Genomic DNA, 20,942 nt, shown 5'->3' with positions numbered 1-20,942 from the left:
CAATAGCAGCCTATGGGAACGTTGCACCTTGCATTTGAGACTAAGTTTGTCAAAATCGGTTCAGCCATCTCTGAGAAAAATGAGTGACATTTTTGGTCACATACACACACACATACACACACATACATACATACACACATACATACACACACACAGACATTTGCCGAACTCGACGAACTGAATCGAATGGTATATGTCACTGGGCCCTCCGGGCCTCCGTTAAAAAGTCGGTTTTCAGAGCAATTGCAATACCTTTCTATTGAGAAAGGCAAAAAAAAATTCGTGATAACATAAAATCTCGACGTTTCATGCATTTTAAAGATGTTTGGCATCAAAAATACGAATTCGATTTCTGAAATTTCATGGGGTCCCCCCTTTGAAAAAAAATTAGAGTTCCGGCTTATATGGGAATTTCATGTGTGACCGGACCGTTCAGTCTATATTTCCGGAACCATACAAGCGATCTGTGCGAAATTTTACAGACATCTGTGGGGATAATAGAGCTATCATTTGGGACTAAGTTTGTGAAAATCGGCCCAACCATTTCCGAGAAACTGATATGAGTTTGCTAGTTATGAAAGATGGCCGCTTTTCCCGGGCACTTCCGGAACCGTCTATGGTGGTCAATGTAGTCAACGAAAGTTTGTTTGGCCGTCGGTGACCTAGAACTGCAAAGTTAAGTTATTTGAGAGACATTTTAGCGAAATTTTTACCTTTTTTGCTTCCATCGGGGTATTGGCTTGAATCACAATTTGCTATGTGATCGCACGCCACAACCCGTAACTCCGGAACCGGAAGTCGGTTGGAGATAAAATTTAATAGCCATTTACGGGGACGCAATACCTTTCATTTGAGGTCAAGTTTAGTCGAATCGGTCTAGCCATCTCCGAGAAACCGATGTGACTGTTACTCTGAATTTGGATACTTCCGCCGGGGCTTCCGGAACCGATGATGGTGGCCAATGTGACCAAAGAGACTTTGAATGGCTGTTAATGACCTAGTACTACAAATCGAAGCAGTTGTGGTCACATTTTGGAAAAATTTTCACCATTATACATTCATTGCAGAATTTCTTAAAATCGACGTTTTCTGCGTGATCGTACTCATCACCCTGTAATTCCGGAACCGGAAGTCGGATCCATTAGAAATTCAATAGCAGCCTATGGGAACGTTGCACCTTTCATTTGGGACTAAGTTTGTAAAAATCGGTTCATCCATCTCTGAGAAAAGTGAGTGAGATTGTGTTCGCGTACACACACAGACGCACATACACACACACATACATACACACACATACATACACACACAGACATTTGCCGAACTCGACGAACTGAATCGAATGGTATATGTCACTCGGCCCTCCGGGCCTCCGTTAAAAAGTCGGTTTTCAGAGTAATTGCAATACCTTTCTATTGAGAAAGGCAAAAAACAGTTTTTTTTCCAGACCGAGTGTTAGATCTTCATAAAAATCAATCAGCAGTACTGTAACAACATTTTACATAAGCTGATTGATTTTAATGATGATCTAACACTCGGTGTGGAAAAAATTTCTTTTTGCCTTTCTCATATAAAGAAAGGCTATGCAATCACTGTAAAAATCGACTTTTTAACCGAGGCCCGGAGGGCCGAGTATCATAAACCATTCGATTCAGTTCGTCGAGATCGGCAAATGTCTGTGTGTCTGTGTGTATGTGTGTGTGTGTATGTGTGTGTGTGTGTATGTGTGTGTGTGTCATTTAAACTCACACAATTTTCTCAGAGATGGCTGAACCGATTTTCGCAAACTTAGTTTCATCTGAAAGGTATAACGCTCCCATAAGCTGCTATTGAATTTTTAGTTGATCCGACTTCCGGTTCCGGAGTTACGGGTTGAAGAGTGCGGTCGCACAGCAAATTCCCATATAAACTGGTACCACTATGATGTTAAAATGATGTAAAACATATTAAAATTGATGTAACATTACTCTAGTTTGCGGGTCTGGATCACTAATGATCAATCAAAGCAGCTTTGACCACATTGGCCACCTATGACGGTTCATGACGCCCTCGGGGAACCCGCCAAGTTCCTAAGCTAATATCACACCCATTCCACAACGAATTCTCTACCGATTTTTACGAACTTAATTTCAAATGAAAGATACAGTAATGCCATTGACTGCTGCTGAATTTCATTCGGTTCTGACTCTTGCTTCCTGAGTTACAGGGGTGTTAGTAAGGATACACTGGAATTTACCATATAAATCGGTACAATCGTAATACCTCAGAGGGTAAAAACTATTGAAATGGTCACCAAATTACTTCTAATCGTAGATCTAGATCACTGATTGCCAATCAAACATTCTTTGAATATATTGTCCACTATCGACGATTCCAGAAGTCCAGAATTCCGGGCATATTCCACAATTAAAGTCACATCGGTGATGACTGAACCGATTTTCTCAAACCAAGTCTCAAATGGAAGGCAAAATATGCAGTTGAGTATTGCGTAGCCGCCCCTTCCTCCCCCTCCCCACCTTGCCCTTACACCTCCCTCCTTCATCACTCCCCTCTTCTTGGATCACCCTCACGCCCAGATTTCCTTCATCCACCCCGTATACCGAAATAAGATGAAGGATTTCTGACGCATCCTCCACACCCACTCTACTAAACCCCCATTCCCTACACGTTCAAACGCATTCCACCAACCTTTGCAAATTATAATCACATGAAGATAACATTGAACTCATGCTTTTTTTTTTTATTTCAATTATAGAGGTTTTAACTTTAAGGTCATTCGCCTCTTCGGGTTAGAAAAATCTCTTAGGAAAAATTTCTAACCCTATGTGCGGGGTCGGGACTCGAACCCAGGTGCGCTGCGTACAAGGCAATCGATTTACCAATACGCTACGCCCACTCCCACTCATACTTATTAAGCTAATTAAATATTATTCTTTTGCCTTTCTCATATAGAAAGGTTATGCAATTGCTCCAAAAACCGACTTTCTAACCGAGGCCCGCAGGGCCGAGTCTCATATAACATTCGACTCAGTTCGCCGAGATCGCAAAATATCTGTGTGTATGTATGTATGTGTGTATGTGTATGTGTGTATGTATGTGTGTGTATGTGCGGATTTGTTAACAAAATGTCCACATCGGTTACTCGGAGATGGCTGAACCGATTTTTACAAACTAAGATTCAAATGAAAGGTATAATATTCCCATAGGTTGCTATTGAATTTCATTTTCAACCGACATCTTGTTCCGAATTACGAGTTGAAGAGTATGGTTACAAAACAAAATTTGTTGATTTTTCCAAATCGGTTTCTCGGAATTTTCTGAACCGATTTTGACAAACTTAATTTTAAATGAAAGGTCCATCAGCTGCTGTTGAATTTTGTGTGGATCCGAGTTCTGGTTCCTGAATTACAGGGTGATACGTACGATCACGCAGCAAATCCCGATTCTAACGAATTCTGCGATGAATGTAAAAAGGTGATTTTTTTCCAAAATGTAAACACAACTGTTGAATTTGTAGATCTAGGTCCCCAACAGTCATTCAAAGTCTCTTTGGCCACACTGGCCACCATCGATGGATCCGGAAGCATCCAAAGTCAGAATAACGGTTATATTGGTTTCTCGAAAATGGCTAGATTTGCTCAACTTAGTCTCAAATGAAAGGTGTTGCGTCCCCAGAAACTGATATTAAATTCCATCTCCATCCGACTTCCAGCACCGGAGTTACGGGTTGTGGAGGTCGATCACATAGAAAACTCCGATTCAAACCGATACCGCGATGAATGCAAAAAGGTGCTCTTATATATACTTACCAAGTGTAATAAGAATGAAAGACATTTCCATAAAGTTATATTGTACGAACCAGCTATTAAATCATAGTTTGGAGAAATGAGAAAGGCACAATTGCACCTCTAGGTGGATTAAAACAGGTTTTTTGTTTTTGATTTTTGCCGATTCTCTCTCCAACCTTAACATTTAACTTCTGTGCATAATATGCTAGACAAAACTTTCGTCATTCAATATGTACTGGAAACTTAATGGAATGTTCTTTAGTGACGCCGAAATAATCGAAAAAGAAAGTAAACGAACAGAGGTTCTCAAAGTAATTGGGTCCTATCGAAAACTTTCTTGGGATATACTTCAAGCGGACCCTACACGTGCAGAAATATTGTCAATAAATCGATTATTGATCAATATATTGATCGTGTAAGGGTATTTTACAAATATTGATCATGTATAAATCAAATGGGATTGACGGATTGAAGCAGTCTTGACAATATTTTTATTGACAATATTCTTGTCTCGTGTAGGGTCCGCTTCAGACCTTGGTTGTTGGAAATTTCATCAGGTTCTCAATTAGCCAAACAATTGCTCCCACAACTACGGTCTAGTCCATCACCTACTGCAGTTGAAAACCGATTCCCACATAACTAACAGTACGAGACAGCAAATGCGTTTCTAATTATGACATTCTCGCAATCGAAATCGTAATTACAGCACACAGATACAATGCGGCGTCCACTATAGCGTGAACGGAAGTGACAAACTTATACATATGTGTAATTCGGGTGCGGGGTGTATGCTACACCTACAACGCAGTTGTTGATAAGTTGCGTGGGTCGTTTCGATTATGGCGCTTCGGTTCAAAGCTGTATGCCACACCAGCGTCTAAGCCTTATATCCCAATGGCTCGCAGTCATAAAACTGTTAAACGGTGGTGACAATAATGACAAATCTTTGAAAATCTATCGGTGTAGTGAAAATATGAAAGTTTTTGAATAAAAAATTGAAGGGTTGTGTGCAAGATTCGACCACGGTGACATTAAAAATGTAGCTTATTTCAAGAGCGTGCAATATAATTCGTGTATGAATTTTAATCTGTCACAACTACCGACTCCCGATCTAGCTTACTCACCTGCTCCCATACCTTTCTATTTGCTATACACCCTCACCATTAAAAAATAATTTATTGAAGGTAGTTTAACAGTAACAAAATTATAAAACCAAATATAACGCCATAAACTCTGCTATACTTTCAAAATAATCTACTATTTCAATTAAACAATTATCTCACTAGCTGATTGGCATTATGTAGCTAATCTAGCAAAAATGGGCTAGTCTGTCCAGAAAATATATTCAAAACGTGTAGCTCCATATGCTTCATTGAAATATGACATTTCATTTTTCAATAAAATTTTCAATAATGTACTAATGCATTTAGGTAAACAATCTTTAGGTTAGGCATTTTTTTAATCGATTAATGATCAAAAAAATGATTTTTACATTTCTTACAAAAGAAATTAATAGAATTCACTCAAACTTTGAAAACTTTTTTCCGAGGCCCGGAGGGCCGAATGTCATATACCAATAGACTCAGCTCGACAAATTGGGATAATGTCTGTACGTATGTGTATGTATGTTTGTATGTACACTAATGTCATGTAATTGTGTCAGCCGCGGCTGAATCGATCTTAACGAAACTAGTTTTAAATGAAAGGCCTAACATGACAGTTTGACACTATTATTTTTGATTTTGGATATGTTGCTTATATTCTGAGGTATGGGCGATTTTGTCAAAATAGAGCATGTTTTAAACAGATAACTTTCGAACAAAGAAATCTGGTCAAAATGCAAATATTTAGGAAGCTTATAAAAATACCTTTCTACCAAGCTATAGATTGTCAAAATCCGTTCACGAGCAACGGAGATATTAAACATTTTATATTTCTTTTCCTCACTTACCAAATCCCAATAACTGGAAATGAGTCTGTTACATACAGAGTATTACTTTATTGGTGTTTTAGGAGCAAAACAAAACCGATTTTGAATATCGAGGTATGAAAATACATCTACGTCATTCAAGGAATACGACACAGCTTGTGCATTTATTCAATAATGAATCAATTATTTCTCAAAAATTAATGTGAAAGTTCACATCAAATACAAAATTCACGTTCATCTGATTTGTTTTATAGAGTTGATGTATTTACCACTTTTGTTCAGCGTTGCGTTCAGCCGTGAGGTAGATGTTGGATGCTATATGAAAACACAGATCACCAAGTAATCCAGTTAGTAGTGAGATAATAGATTTCTCATACAATTCAAATCCATATTATAGTCGTGGCATCACCGAGAGAAATTGTGTTTTGGAATCCCACATTTTTTGTGAAAATTTGACATTTGTGCAAGATTTAAGTTAAACTGGCCATGGCACAAAAATTACCAGTTTCATCATTTATAATAAGCAATCACAATATCGCCTAAAATATAAAAATAATGTCAGGGTACAAAACATCATTTATCATTCCTCATATACCCCCCTATCTCTCTTTCTTTTTCTGATCGTGACCATGGCAGCTGTCACGACTCACATTGATCTTGATATTTCTCTATCCATTTCTAATTTGTGTCATAAGATTTTCTACTAATCTATCTATATATATAAAAGTCAAATTTGTATGTATATGATTTATAGACTCCCAAACGGCTTAACCGATTTCCGTAAAAATTTGCACACAGTAGGTATTTGGTATGGGGCGTGTTTGTGTGCTATTAGTTGGAGATTATCTGCCCGCCAGATGGCGCTTTGGAACAAATTGTGTTTTCCTCCTATTTCGCAGAGTGTCGCAGCAACGCGCGATGGGTATTAGCTAGTCTAATATATTTGTTAATTTTCAAGCAAAATTATAAGTCCCTATAAATAGTTTTTGCATTTTAGTGTGGAGCAGAACTTTTCTCGGAAACAAATCATATATTACATCCTGCTTAACAAAGAAAATATTTGTAGTCCTGACAACATTTGCAAAATGTTTGCATTGCGAGATAACAATAACTAATTTATGTCCAAACCCTGCTTTCGATTGAAGATGAAGGGCGGTAGTCAGCAATTTTCGTCCGCGTCCTTTATCACCAATTTTTATAAAGTGATTCATCAGCAGTGCTATCTTTGAAAATGCACTTCCTTGGTTATGCAACTAATTTTTCCGATCTTTTTTAAATGCAAATAATTAAGCAGTGTTCATTTCGTTATATTCTGAATTGCACATATTTTGTCGTATGTAATTTTAAATGTACTTTCATTTGACGGCATTGTAAGGGAACACGTATCCGCCGGTTGATGCCAATCGAGCTGACATTTCTTTAGACTGAGCAAACTAATTTATTTGTTTGTTTAGTGTTTATTTGACCAACTAGGAAACGAATCCACTGGGTCTTTAATGCGTGTGGGAAATACGCATGGTCTTGTTTGAGTGAATGACTTTTGAATTATGTATGAGGGTTGAGAATTGACAATTCGCAAGAGCAATTCAAAACCAATTCCAAATGTGCGGCAATCATTTCAGCACGAGGTACAAATATTTTATTGTCATATTTAATGGATTACTTTTAGCATAAGCATAAGCATAAGAGATCGCCCGTAGTTGCTACTCCGTTATTGACCAGAACCAAATTAGGTTGCAAAATGTTCATTGGAACAACATGCTTGGGAATAACATGATGAGCCACATTGTACAATCTATTCTGATCTCTGCATGCTGATCAATACCGACGCCGGCCACGTCCGAATGCAGATCTTCTGGGAAAGGAAGGAATGTTAGTCCGATACATGTTGCTACTAGAGACCGAGGAATCCTCTGCATCTCCACATGTATCACGGGAATGGGAGAGTTGTTAGTAAGTGTGCCAATAGCATTATCATGTAATAATTGCTCTGGGCAGCCGGCTGCCGAGAATTCGGGAAATTTATCATTTGTTGTATTAATACGATTAGCAAAATAAGCAACTTGAACTCCGCATAGCGGTTATAAGGAGCACTGCTTATATTTTTTAACAATATTCAATCACGCGACGAATTTTTCGTGGTTTCTATCGTGTCAGTGCTGATTTTACCCGGCGATAGCTTGAATAAAATGAGGAATCTTATACAGAATGTTCATCAGACTCTTCCATAGGTATCGCGGAGTTGGTGGTTTGTAAGGGAATAGGGTCTAGGATTCGCTCCAAGCAAGCGATACGACCTGTAAAGCATAGTTTATTAGGTAGTAGTTCAGTTGGTTTTCAAGAAGTTCGCTCGAAAAATAAGATCTTGTTTAGTTTTTGGTTCTTTTAAAATCTGGGTAGCCGGCTACCGAGAGTATCCTATGTTTTCTAAACAAAAGCAATTTCACATCCACACAGCCGATCGTGGGAATATTGCCTAGAAAAGCCAATCTTATCTGCATAATGGGCCGGATCACTATTTATTGCGACAGTATTCTGACAAATTTCACTATACCTTCTCGACGATATATTTATTGGGTTGAACACTACCGAGTGATAACACGTTATACAAAGAGTTATGATATCTCTAGATGTTATAAATCAACGAAAGTATTTCCTATTTCTAATATCGGATTGTTTGTGAAATACACGTATACGTACGATTATATCGAACATTGAAGAAAAATACAGAGGATCGTTAACCTGATGCACGGGCTTGTTACCAATAACGGAACTTGAAATTAGATTCATTAAAACAGACGCGGCGAATTTTCAGTACGTATTGACCCGCGATCATCGATACTAGTCAAATTAAAGTCTTATTGGAGCTGCTTTCCGAACAACTTTTACGGTATCATTTTCTCGGCTAGATCTGTTCGCACACTCTCATTCGGCTACTATCGGTAGAAGCCTGATAGCTCCCAGTCGTCGCCGGTCTAAGGACCAAATGTCATCAATAGACAGACTCGCGTGGAGGCATGAGATAGAATTGAAAGCAAACCAACGAAAATGACAGCAAAACGCTTATTCTTCGTGCTGACATAACTGACGGTAATTGCCAACCGGTCCCCGATCCCTCTCGCGAATTGTAAATTCTCAAACCTTATACATGATTGAAGTCATCATTCCACTCAAATAAGGCCATGTGTTTTCCCTAAGCACATTGAATGCTATGTGGATCAGTTCCCCCGTTGGTAAAGCAAAGCCTAAACAAACATAGAAATTAGTTTGCTCAGTCCAAAGAAAAGTTGGCCGACCGGCAGAGACGTGTTCCCTTACAGCGCCATCACATCAACGAACACCCAAAATTTACATGTGACAAAATATCTGCAATCCTGAATATAAAAGAATCAAAACCTCTACTCATTTGCAATAAAATAAGAAAGTAAAAAAACAGTTGAATATCCAAGACGGCTCATTTTCAAAGATAGCACCGCCGATGAAACACCCAATAAAAAAAAAATAGGTGACAAGGGACGCGGACGAAATTAGCTGAGCACCGACCGGCTGGTTTGCCACCTATTTTTCGGACGAAGAATTTTGGGGCGACACCTGGTAGTCGCTAGTCGCTGGTGAAACGCCAATTGTTTGAATATGTCATTTTTTCTTATTGCCATATTTTTTCACTTTTCGGATCGATTTTTTTTCTCTGAAAAACCATTTTGTACTAATTTTATAATGTACACTGTGTTTCTAGATGTTTTCTGTGCACTTTTATTGTCCTTGCATTGGGAATCGACGGCCCGTAATGCGAGGAACAGATATTTTTTCATTTGCCGGAATTCGATTTTCACAAACTGTCACCACTCGCGTCTGTCGAAAATATGCCGAAAATGCTTTTATAAGCCACTTCACTTTATATAATCATTGAATTGCACTGTTATTCCCACTTTTGATAACCGGGAGGCAGTAAACTGTGTCGAAAATGATAAAAATTAACCGACTCGAAGGGAGCTCTACGAGAGTCAACCGCTCGCGACGAAGATACACACTCCCTTCTGTCATATTTAATGGATTACTTTTAGTCCATTAACTTGTCAGTCAATTATACTGAGCTAAGAATAAGTACGTACAATTTGGAAACGGGGGGTATTTGATTCGTGCATAATATTAATATCGCTCAGGAACGCAGCATCGATATTTTTTTTCTGTTTCGAGTCTTTATTGTAATATCGCAACGTTTACTTGAACGAGGTGGAAAATTTCAAGTGACGGGATCTGCTTGTAATAATACCTATAAAGGACTATTTCTAAATTCTGCCACGCTACTAGGAGGAAGAGATATGACTAATTGTGACATAAATGGGAGGAGAGCACGTCATGTGCTTTGACGCAATCGGTCGTTTCACGCACGATAGCGCCATGTATATAGGAAACCCCATAGAACATGGACGCTTTTGCGTGTAGCGGCATTAGGGCTCAACTGAGAAAGCATGGAAAGCGGAAATCTTGGAAAGCGAAGAGAGCAGTTTTTTCTCGCACCGTTGGAGAAGTCTACATGAGGATCAATCGGTAATACTCTACCAATGCCCCGAATACATTGATTCATTTTCATGTGGATTTTTCCCAACGGTATGAGAGAGGGCTGCTTTTTTGTTTTCCATCTTGGCAGCTTATTAAGGCGTTCTCAGTTGAACCTTAATCTGCTCCCACAAAAAGAAGGAAAAACTGAAATCATTTGATTCGTATTAGACCAAGGGAATAAAGAACGTGGCAATATGAAAGAGAGTTAGTTAGTATTAGGCAATCTTTGCGTGACATAATTTATGAAGGTTCCACAATACCACTTTTAAACTCATTGTTTACGGTCCATTTTTTATTAAAAAACACTCCCGACAGCCGGCTGTCTGGAGTTCAAGTTTTTTTTTCGATGAAACAAGCTCTCGATAAACGATCACCCAGAGTTTAAACGACTTAATATGTAGAACATTTACATATCCTACAGTCAATAAACTATTCAAACTTTTTATGTACGAAAATATATTCTCAGTCGCATCGCTTGCTTGAGGCGAATCCTGACTAACAACCCACCCACTACCCAATCCGTGGTACTGTCACTGAGTCGGGGCCCTCCGTTAAGTAAGTATCACATCAACACTTCCTTTCTCATCCCGAGTTACGGTAAAGATGGTCGTGGCCCACAATGGTGGTTCTAAGGCGAAATTCTCGCTTGGACTGGATCTATTGTTATTCCCAAACAATGCTTCTCAAGTAGTCTGGCTGTAAATGAGAGTCATCAGTCTGCAATCTACCAAACCCTGCTATCGACTGAAAATGAAGGGATATTCCTTCGAAACGTTACCCTATGAGAAGGCATGTGACCAATAATGGAAAACTACATCAACTCCAATTTAACTCAATTCAATACTGAACTTTTATATACATTATAATTATGATATTGGTGAAAATTCCTATTTATGGTATTGATATGATTTTATGTGAAAAATAACGGATGAAAGTCCAAAATTATCCACAAATTGGATCCGGGAAAAGTCCCCCGAAGACTCACTGAACTCTCGACAACTAAATGTTTCTTCTAACGCATAGCGAATGTTTCAGTTGCTCATATTTGCCCTACGCTGAGAAAGCTTGTATTGAAGTTTCAATAGAAGTTACAAATAATGGAAACGCTGGATAATTCAGTACATATATCGTTTGAGAGCTCCGTATTCTACAAGCAAATTAGCGAAGATTGCAATCAAAGATTATGTATTGGACTAACAGTTTACCTGACTAAATTTTTGCCAAGGTACTTCTTTCATGTTCGCTTCAAAATCAGTATATGTCTAGAGACATTTTCATTTGCCACTTGCGTTTCCAAGAATTTAAATACCTATTCTGATAGTTTGAACCATTGCTTTTTCGTGGTATTGCTTTGTATAGGACTCATTATATCATATCTCCGGAACGAGAATTCCGAACGAGTAATTTGTAGGCTATAAGGATAACTGGAAACTGGGACTGACGGCATTGCAATCGGCTGAATGCATGGCTTTTGTGCAACAACATAGCCGAGACCCTTCAAACTTCCCTCAATGCAAATGAATACTTTGAATTACCTACCTGTCTCATTCACGAAGCGCCTTCTCTCTGTTTCATTCTCTGTCTTTTTTTCAGAAATCTCTGACTAACTAGACATAATTGAATTTCAAAACAAATTGAACGTTCCAGTTTACTGATAATTAATTAAGGTCCATTGATACACCAGATAATCTTAAATGATGGCATCATAAAAAAAGAAAGAAATGGTGAAAACAAAAAATAATTAAGACACTAGAAAGGGTATTGTATTTGTATCTTAGCCAATCTTTTTTTTTTTCAATTATAGAGGTTTTAACCTTAAGGTCATTCGCCTCTTCGGGTTAGAAAAATCTCTTAGGAAAAATTTCTAACCCTATGTACGGGGTCGGGACTCGAACCCAGGTGCGCTGCGTACAAGGCAATCGATTTACCAATACGCTACGCCCACTCCCCAGCCAATCTTTAAATAAAGGGATTCTCACAAATATTTCAAAACTTTCTGAAACAATGGTTCTCGAATTTGTCCAATTCGTTTTCTTCATTTACTTCTTTTTTATTAATTTCATTCTATATACTCATTTTTTAGTTAATTCATTCCATACATTTTATTCGTTTTATTTATTTTGAATATTTGACTAATTTTAAATATATGATCATTTTAATCTTTTTTTTTCATTCCGCATACTGTTTGTTTTTTTTCAATAAAATACAGTGTTATACCGGTTTCAGTTTGAATTTAAAACAATGAACTTAGTTCATATTCTGAACGTTTTATTTTTTTAAGGAATCATTCCAAGGCAGATTTACCATCAAAATTTTGAATTCCTTTCAATTTTTTTTCTTGCATTCTTTAGCTATGATATTTTTTTAAGCTATATTAGTTTTTGAACTTTTGAAGCTTATTAAATTGAACATTTTTCAATCACTGATAACTCGGAAACGATTCGATATATGGAAAGAAATATCAAAAAAGTTACATTTTCAAATGAGCTTACGGTCAAAAATCACAATTTTTTTATTTGTTATATTTCTTATGAAATCTGCAATTATTAGAAACAAATTGATTTTTTTTGAAGTTGGACAATTTTTTTACTTAATAATTTCTGTAAATATTAAGAATCATGTTGAAAAGATTGTGTAAAAATTTGGGAGTGGATATCAAAATACATTGCGAGATATTACAATTGTTGTTGTTGTTTATTTATTAAGGCTTTAACCTCGCGGGTCATTCGCCTTTTTGAAAATAATGTGCATTTCAAAAATTACAAATTCAAAATTGCATTCAAAATTGATAACAAAATATATATAAACCATCGAACATTATTTTTGTCGACAATCCTGGGCGCACTGTTTTCCGCTTCTTGTATTGACTTTCTTTCTTGGTGGTGAGCGATGGTCGGGTGTACCTTCTGCCGCTTGCTGATCAATCTGTCTGCCTTCCCCCTCGCTCGTGTTTGTGTCCATATCGTCATCGCTAGAATGGTTGTCGCTGTTAGATTTTTGGTGCTTTTTGTGTTTTCGAATGGCTTTGATATAGCCGTCTTCTTTCTTGTTTATTTCATCCCTGCGTACGGTGAGTATTGGCTTTGGGATGCCTATCTGTTGTGCATCAGCAAATGTTGAATGCTGTTTGGTAGTAGTGATTGTAGATGAGTTTTCTTTAGTTGTTTTGGCGCATGGCTTACCGTAGTGTGCTGTCTGATTACAGAACTGGCACGTGGGCGTCTGCCCAGGGTATGTGCATAGGATTCTTTGTATGATGATCTGCCCTCGAAAGTCAAGTAAGACGGTATAGGTTGGTAAAGCCGCATTCGCACAACCCGAACACCGTTGAGAATGCCAGGGAAAAAGTTTCTCCAAGTGTCGTTAGAGACGGATTCCAGTTCTCCATACTTCGACATGAATCTTTTAATATAATCCGTGCTAGTACGAGGTGCCAGATCATGGAGGCGTATTTCCGTTAGAAGATATACACGGGGATCTTGGTTTGCATGTTGTTCTTTACTACGAAGCATTCTGCATCGGCTAAGGAGTTGAACGTTATTAGTATTACATTCCTGGTGTGGTAAAGCTTGACGTGTGAAACCTCTGTAAGATCAGGTTCCATTTTCACCTTGACCAACTGTTCCATCTCGCGCACTGAAGGTCTAAGACGGGTTTGCGAAAAATCAATCGCGATTGTGTTCTCCCGTAACGGGCGAAATTTATTTTGTTGTTCACTCATTTCATTCGCAGTTAGGTACATCGGAACTTTCCTGTGTCTATATGTTACACGTACACGCGGGTGGTATTTTTTGTTTGTGTGCTGTTCGCAAGCGGGTCGCTTTTTGGCTTCTGATCTGTACGAGATGAGGAAGCAGCTAGATAGATATTACAATTATAAACTTAAAACAAGGCAATTTAATAATAAACACCCAGTGATAGGCCTGGCATAATTGAAGTATCTCGTAAAATACTTCGAGCTGCTCCCATTCTGAATTTTTCACACAATCTTTTTGACATGATTCTTAATATTTAAAGAAAATGAGCAAGCGAGTGTGAAAACAGTTGATAGGATACATGTTTAAGGTTCAAGGTGTTCCCCAAATCTGTGCTGTGTTCAAACACAGCACGCTGTGGTTACTGCTTCTTTTGTTTCCGACCCAGCGTTCAACGGGAGAATAAGCTCATCCTAGTAATACTTTTCCTGAACGATAATTGCAAAAGTTTCGAAAATGTAACGTGAAATGGCTGCATTGCATTTGAAACCAAACCACCTTTCAGTACACACCATTTTTGTTGAATTTGTAAAATGCATCTCCATATCGAAAACAGAAACGTAGTTCTACGTTAATAGAAGTGAACCATTTCAAGGTACATAGTAAATTATTGTTCGAAAATGTGTATGTATGTATTGCGTAAAGGTTAGTGCATTGGGACGGACACACAAAGGTTGCAGGTTAGATTCCTGCTTCTGGGGTGACTTTTTTCACGGTTGTTCTCATTTAAATCATTAGTATTCCGATCTGTCTTCTGTTGGACATTACAATTAACTTTGTTTCAATACGTAAACAAGAATTGGGCCGCGCTATGATGTTCGCCTCCATTTTGCGTCGTGTTGAAATGTGGACTGCTGAAAGGGACGAGAACGAGTCCAGCGAAATTCCATATAAACGGTTCAACTGAGTTATTTGATAAAAATATCAACAGAGACAGATAATCGACAGGTCGCTCGATGCATCTATAGCAAATTCGGAAACGAGATATCACTTATTTAGCTGGATTTGTCGCAGTCGAGCTGAATAGTAATGCGTCATCGATGCCATGAAACAGTGGAACATATTTTGAAATACCTTCCAGTGGCGTAGCCAGGGGGGGGGGGGGTTTGGGGGTTAACCCCCCCCCCCCCTTAAACCAAAATTAATTGGATTGAAAAAAAATTGATGCTGACGAATTTAATTTAATATTCCACAAAATATTTTTGGAAAAATATTCTCTGATCACTACATTGAGAACTGTGTTTAAAGCGCGATTCAGACGATACATCAGCTTCCGTCAACGTCAACGGAACGTCACCGTTCCGTCAGGATAAGTTAAATACTTTTCTCTTGCGTCCGTTCACACATGCCGTACGTCAAAACGTTCCGTGCCGTTGATGTTGTGTGTGAATGCCTCCATTTAACTGCATGTAACTTATCCTGACGGAACGGTGACGTTCCGTTGACGTTGACGGAAGCTGATGTATCGTTTGAATCGTCCTTAAAGCGTCATGAGAACTTTTGGAAAATTATGGGAAGGGGATCTTGTAACTTATCTCTTAGCCAAAATCCCATAGTTGTCAAATTACTTCAATGTAAAATAAAATAACTGTCTGAATTATTATGAGCTCATTTTTGTAAAGATGCTTCAAAATATGGATTAGAGACAATTTTTCGAATGGGAATCTAAATTTGAATAGGTTGATTGCATATTAAACATAAGCTTGTTTACCGAAAACTTACATACATTTCAACATTTGCTGAAAATGTATTTTTTTAGATTTTGTAGAGTTTGGACAACAATTCAATATGGTTAACAACAAGAATAACATTTCAGAAACTAGTTGAAAGCTGATGTAATTTTGTCTCTAGCAGGTCAGGATCGGTTTTATGAGCATTGGATTTTTGTTGTATTATCAACTATATGAATAGCCTCTTAGCAGGATGCAATGAATGGCATACTAAAATTTTGTGTGCTACGTACTAGTACTGCAAGTTGTGAGGTTGACTAATAAAGAAAAGTAAAATTAATGCTCGATAAATTTTTAACGGTCACGATCACATTCATTCGAAACTGCCAAATTTCGATGTTAAGTAACATTGAAGAATTTCAAAACGTAAAACTGTTCATCTGCTGATAGAATAATTTTGACGGTTAATCCTCCTAGAAGTAATTATAGACAAGAATTACTCTTCAATAAATTTGGGTCGAGACTTAATGTCTCCAGCAAAGTTTTCGAAAGTGCTATTTCAAACAACTTTGTCAAAGACATAAATATCCCACATATTCAGAGTATCGAAATATAGTAGTAGAAAACCTTTACAACAAGCTATTCTGAAATTACTGTATTTGATAAATCTCTTCTGCGGTAATTAAATAATAAATTCACATTGCGTTCAAGGTGCCTTTGAAGCTTACAAAAAAAATAAGGGAACTGGATATAAAACAAATAATTCCCAGATATTAAAAGGACTCAAAAACACAAAGAGTGATTCCATTTTCAGGAGCTAGCATCAATTCGGCGCAAGCTTAGTCCGCCCACCAAGTTAGTGTCGGATTCTGATGAGATGAAGTCGAAACGCAAGTTTCAGTTCCATCCATCCATAATTTAGTTATAGGTTTTGTGTTCTCAACCCGCAATGATTGTTTCAAACAATTTTATCCGTAGCGCAGAAAAAAATAGTTTTCACCTAAATTTTTCTTCACTAAGAAGAAATATAGCAGGCCCAGTCCATTTAAATCTTTATATGTTGAATTCATGTAGCCTTCATATTTTCAACAAAATTGGTTGAAATGACATTATCAAAAACTTTGCTGAAGGCACCATGTCTCTTAATATTTTTGAAAAATTAATTCACCATAATTACCTCTATGAGAGTTAATCACTAAAATTTCTATATCAAAGCAGGCGCTGTTTTATGTTGATAACTTCCCGAAGTTGTCAAACCTTCAAAGTCAAGGATTATTATATTAGGTGATCTTGAACGTTGAAATTTTTTTAGATCATTTATCCCACTTTAAAAGATCGCAATTTTTGACTTCATTGACATATTATACAAGAAAATAATCTATAGAGGTTTGAAAACTGTTCCATGTTGATCCTTCTTGTTTGTAGACTGGAATGACATCTGTTAGACTACTTATGTTTTGAGTTTTCAATAATTTATCAAACTCATATTAAATTTTAGCATTTTTTCAAAAAATTTGCGATTTTCATCAAAACCCCCTCCAAACCAAATTTCTGGCTACGCCACTGATACCTTCCATACACCTCCGATCTAATTTTAGTTCCAATGCACAAGAACCGGTTCTCGAGATATCAGGTCTATTTGATATCGGCAGACCATATATCATAGGTCAACCGGGTTTCCTGGTAACGTTGTCGCGATATTTTACTATATTCGAAGCTTCCATCGATTCTGGTTGTAGAGAAATTTTCCGTATTCTCCGAATATGAACTTTTCCTTTGGGTAAGTGAAATGGTAACTGACCAGAAAACGATGTATGAATCCGAAAATGACGGTTCAATACGTACTATTTTTTTCAGGAGAATTTGCACCAGGATGTGCTTCGGCCTGCCAGACAGCAAATTCGGACTGATTAGCATTCAGCGACACTGTCCTCGATCGTATTCGACGCAAAGTTTTTCGTGCTTTCACCAAAGGAGGGGGGGGGGGGGGGGGGTGGTTAATCTGAATGTTGATAGGATTTAGCCTTTGGTTCGTTAATAGATAAGATAAATTATAAGTCGGCTCTAATTATTTGTTCAATGCGTAAGTGTAGAGTGCACTGAAAGTAGTCTTTAAACCGTAGACATGTATTCTGCTGCACAAAATCATTTTTATTAGATGAAAATTCGTAAATAGATAGTTCCGTACAGGACATCGTTCGAAACAGATAGCATCATTTGGAGTCTATATTCTATCGCATATTTTTACACGATTTATCAATACCGCTAGTGCTAGTGCTAGTTATTGAACATATTCTTATGTTCAATTATGGAGTTTTTAAACTAAGGATCACTCTCCTCTTTATTGGGTTAGAAAAATTACTTGGGTTCAATTCCCAATCCCGCACGTAGCGTTGATTGGGAATTGAACCCAAGTGAACTGCGCACAAGCCAATAATTTGCACCATGAAAATTGTGTATGCAATCCTCTATCTTCATAAGCACACGATGCAACCAGAGAGTGTGGCGCGGTCAGCTCGCGCCTTCTCTCTTTTTAAACCACCTCGCGCAGGTGACTTTAAACGAAACATATTACCATTCCATCAGTTGCCGGCAGTTGCTCGGAAGAAGTAGGAGAACTACGAGTAAGCACGTAATGTTCGAGTGGGTACTGGCGCTCATCATAACCCTGGTGCTGGCCACCGGTGCCAGTTGTTTACTTTTCCTGGACAAAAGACGTAATTTTTGGAAGCAACTTAACTTCCCCTGCACCGGCCGGTCGATTTTGATGTACGGCGATTACAAGGATGCCAACCGAACGGAACATATGCAAGAGACCAACCGGCGGTTGTATCGGGAGTTTAAGGCACGAAAGCTACCGATCGGTGGAACATTGCTTTTTGTTGTGAAATCGACGCTTGTCATTGACCCGGAGTTAATCAAAACAATTCTGGTGAAAGATTTTGCTCACTTTCACGATCGAGGATTCTACAACAACGCGGAAGTTGACCCACTATCGGGACATCTGTTCGCTCTGGAAGGTAAAGCTTGGCGTCAGCTCAGAATGAAATTATCTCCAACGTTCACTTCCGGGAAAATGAAAATGATGTTTGAAACGATTCTTGAGGTAGCAGATGAGTTGAACAAGTTTTTGGAGGAGAAAACATCGAATGGAACTGTGGAGTTGGAGATGAAGAACATTCTCGCTTGCTTCACAACGGATGTCATTGGGACGTGCGCCTTCGGAATCGATTGCAACAGTTTGCGTCATCCAGAGTGTGACATTCGGCAGATATCGAAAAAAATATTTCGACACTCGAGGTGGCAAATACTGTGGACGATGTTGCTGATGACTTTCAAAGGCCTGGCTACTAAACTAAAGCTGAAAGGAACGCCACAGGATTTAGAGAAATTTTTCGTGGATCTAGTATGCAGCACCGTGGAGTACAGAGAAAAGAACAACGTTCAGCGGAATGATTTTATGAATTTATTAATCCAAATGAAAAACAGCGAAAAACTGGAGGAAAAGCTAACAATGAATGAGATAACAGCACAGGTGTTTATATTTTTCTTGGCCGGATTCGATACTTCTTCGACGACGATGGTGAACTGTCTGTACGAGCTCGCATTGAACCCTGCCATTCAGGATAAATTGCGCCGCGAAATCTCACAAGTCTGTGGTGATGGAAAGCTGACTTACGAAGCTATTAGTTCCATCGAATATTTGAATATGGTCATCGATGGTAGGTTTTATTTTTGTCCACAGAGGTAACTTTCTTTTTTTTATATTCATCATTTTTTAGAAACCCTTCGCAAGTACCCGGCGGTGGACTCTTTGATGAGAATGTCTACCGAAAGCTACCAGATACCAAATAGTGAGCTGATACTTCCGGAACGTGTGCTGGTCATGGTACCGATATATGCAATTCACCACGATCCGGAATATTACCCCGAACCGGAGCGATTCGATCCGGAGCGATTTAGTGCGGAGAATCGAGCAAAGCGACATCCGTTCGTGTATTTACCGTTCGGTGAGGACCCCGTAACTGTATCGGAATGCGTTTTGGGCTGATGCAAACCAGAATCGGGTTGATCACTATTTTGCGAGACTATCGTGTTAGGATAAGCAAGAATACGCCAATTCCACTGGTGATCGATCCAAAGTCGGCACTTCCTTCATCGATAGGAGGGATGCCGTTGCTGATGGAGAAAATTTGAATGAGTCTGTGAATTAAATTAGTTTGCAATCGTTAAAAAAGTAAAGGTAAAATATGAAGTGTAATTTCGATACACTTCTGTTGCTATATGTTTCCTGTCATTGAAAAATTGTAAATAAAAGACTTCCACAAATTTCACTACCATTTTAACTTCACAGTATTAGTAGATATTCTTTCGGGTCACGACGGTGTCGCCGGGGATTCTCACGAATGTTCTATAGATAGGGAAGCGAGCTTTAAAAACACTGGTTGAAACATAATGCCTGATATTCCTTTGCTCCGAAACATTTCTAATTAGGTATTCAAATTATGGACGCCATCGAATGATTTGTAAAATGAATCATTCTACATTTTGCATCCGGTCAAAATAAGCATAAACATCACACACATGAATTAATCTCATTAACTGTTAGAAGCAGACATCCCATGAACATGTACAATTTTGTACCTGTGTACAAAATTTCGTGCACGCGTTCAACTTCAAACATGCTTCGTCTCGAGTTTGCCTCGAACATCGAACTCAAGCGAACGATGTGCAAACTCTAGTTCAAACATCCGTGTACGTACACCGGGTGCGTACACGAGAACGATTCGCACATGGCAAAAACAGTCAGCGCTAGTGACGATGAGAGTGAGAAAAAGAAAACTGGTGCCACGAACCGATGTGTATGCACACCGTGTACGTACATGGGGTTCAGTTGTGCAGGCGAACATGTTCACGTGTTTAGGTACGAAATAGCGTGTTTGAGTTCGTACACGAAGTGTGGGTTTAATATGAGCACAGAACCAGAGCGAACATTGTGTACGATGCGCATATGGGAAGACCATTAAGAGGAAGGGCTCCCAGAATTGCGCTCGCAGGAAATAACCATACGAAGGCTAACATCTGCTAGTCGTCTGCTTCCTTATCTCGTCCAGATCTGAAGACAAAAGCGGACAGCACTAAAACAAGACTTGACAATCGGCTTCTTATTTTTCCTTCAACCTTCTTCCTTTCGCACATTTTCACCCCGCCGAAATCTTCCGAACAGTGTTGCTATTTT

General features: G+C 38.5%; 1 protein-coding gene and 1 pseudogene across 1 annotated transcript in view; both read left to right on the top strand.

The window, feature by feature from the left end:
• Positions 1–20,942, top strand: part of LOC131677539 (sodium/calcium exchanger 1-like) — a 296,789-nt gene that overhangs the window by 210,197 nt on the left and 65,650 nt on the right. The gene's annotated exons all lie outside the window — the stretch shown is intronic.
• LOC131677536 (probable cytochrome P450 6a14) lies at positions 17,847–20,128 on the top strand (annotated as a pseudogene).

This window comes from Topomyia yanbarensis, chromosome 1 (genome assembly GCF_030247195.1).
Source record: "Topomyia yanbarensis strain Yona2022 chromosome 1, ASM3024719v1, whole genome shotgun sequence".
Classification (NCBI taxonomy): Eukaryota; Metazoa; Arthropoda; class Insecta; order Diptera; family Culicidae; genus Topomyia; species Topomyia yanbarensis.
This window is presented reverse-complemented; position numbering and strand designations above follow the sequence as displayed.